Source organism: Dasypus novemcinctus, chromosome 2, assembly GCF_030445035.2.
Source record: "Dasypus novemcinctus isolate mDasNov1 chromosome 2, mDasNov1.1.hap2, whole genome shotgun sequence".
NCBI classification, from domain to species: domain Eukaryota; kingdom Metazoa; phylum Chordata; class Mammalia; order Cingulata; family Dasypodidae; genus Dasypus; species Dasypus novemcinctus.
This window is the reverse complement of record NC_080674.1, coordinates 19,740,839-19,743,036: the sequence shown is the minus strand read 5'-3', so window position 1 is coordinate 19,743,036 and position 2,198 is coordinate 19,740,839.

The window sequence follows — 2,198 nt, the reverse complement described above, 5'->3', positions numbered from 1 at the left end:
AGCGGTGGAGGGCTGGGGGCACCCGGGAGGGCAGCTGGCCGGGCAGGGAGAGGGGCCGGGCTGGCCAGGGGCGGGAATTGACCCCCTCTCGGGGGGAAATGAGAAGACAGAGAACTGTGAGGGTCGGTGGCAGTGCAGGGAGAGGGGCAGAGACCCACCTGATCCCTGATAGAGCCCTGGGGGTGGGGCTGGGGGCGGTAAGCCATGATGGGGGAGACAGATTTGAATTGGGGGGTCCTGAGACCCTATAGGAGGGTGGGCATCTGGGCCTTCTAGGGAGCGAGGACCCTGAAAAGGGAGAGGGGACTGGAGACCTTGCAACTCAATAGCATAGGTGTTTGGCTATTTAAGAGCAAGGGGAAGGGGTCCCCGGTGTCGTGAGAACAGAGGATAAGAAAGGAGCTTAGAGACAGATGGCAAGTGGGGGGGGGGGCGGTGCTGAGAATCAACCAGGGTAAGAGGGGACAGGCAGTTCACCCCAAGCTGTGCCCATGCACACTGTTCTAGGTTTACTAATCTGAGCAATTCTGTAGGCTCGGTTCTTTGGACTGTCATCCAAATCTCCAGGCCCTATAACGGATGCAGGGCTGGCCACCCCACCCCAAACAGAATATGGGATTTTTCCTTTTAGAGAAATGAAAACATTCTCAAATTGACTAAGGTTATGATAGCATAACTCTGTGATGAAAATGAGAGCCACTGAGTGTATACTTTGAATGGATTTTACAAGGTACGGGACTATATAACACAGGGAATCCAGTGGTGGAAAATGGACTGTGGTTAACAGGACAAATATGAGATTATTCTGTCATGAACTATAACAAATATATAATACTAATACAGGGAATTAATAATAAGGTGGGTTGGGGAAAAATACACCAAATGTAAGATATGGCTTATAGTTAGTAGTAATACATTGACGATGCTCTTTCATAGATAGGAACAAATGTTTCATAACACTGCAAGGTGCTGGTGGAGAGTGATGTATGGGAGCTCTGTATGATGATATGCATGTTTGTTTTGTAAGTTCACGGTTTTTACTAGACAGTTTTTTATGGATGTTCATGGATGAATGATATACTTCCATAAAATTTTATAAAAATAAGTAAATAAATACATAAATGCCTAAAGAAATAAAAGAAGAAAAAACCTAAAGAGACCACTCTGGGATCTTGCTGTCTGTGACAGTTTGGGGCTTTTTATGGATCCCAGATATGATCATGTTTTTAAACCTAATCCATTCCTGTGGGTGTGGAACCCTTTGATTTGATTGGATTCAGTTGGGGGAACTTTGATTGCATTACTTCAGTGAGGCATGGCCCAGGGTAGGTCTTGGTCCTCTTGCTAGGGTCCTTTATAAATGCAGGACTGAAAAGAAACACAGAGAAAAAGTATCAGAGGTGGAGAGAAAGAACCCAGGAATTCAGAAAGGCTCCCAGGAAAAAGGATGCCACAGTGAGAAACTGAAACAGTGAGATCCAGAGAGCAGCTGATGCCTCCATGTGCCTTGCCATCTGAGAGAGAAGGCCAGGATCACCCGCAGCCAACCTTTTGTGATAGAGCATCTCTGATGATGCCTTGATTTGGACATTTTCACAGCCTCAGAACTACAAGCTTTTAAATTAACCTAACAAATTTCCATTATAAAAACCATCCAATTTCTGGTATATTGCTCCCAGCAGCTTTTAGCAAACTAAAATACTGTCTATAAAAATATTTTGCAAGAAACTGACCCAGAAAAACCCAAATTATTCAGTGAGAGCAATATCTAATCAAGGATACAAAATTTGATGAAAAGGAACAGATGAAAAGTTTTAACAAGTGCATCTTAAGGGGTGGAGAGATCTAACTTCTTGATGGAGACCAAGAAAATATAAGAATATATCCTACCAGATGTTTAATAGACATCTCAAAAGTAATGTTGCTAAAATAGAATACCTGATTCTGCTTGTGTTGAAATATACTTTCTCCCAGTCTGAACAGTTCCAAATGTTATCAACATGGCATATTTGATTACATCAGAATTCTTAGAGTCACTCTTGAGCCTTGCCACCTTATTCTTATCAAGACCTACTGCTTTACCTTTAACTTTATCTTTTCTCAGATTCCTCAATGATGAAAGAATTCATAGTTCTTGACAAACTACTAGGACATCTAGTCTTATGGTTAGAAGATATTTGTATCTTGAAATAGAATTT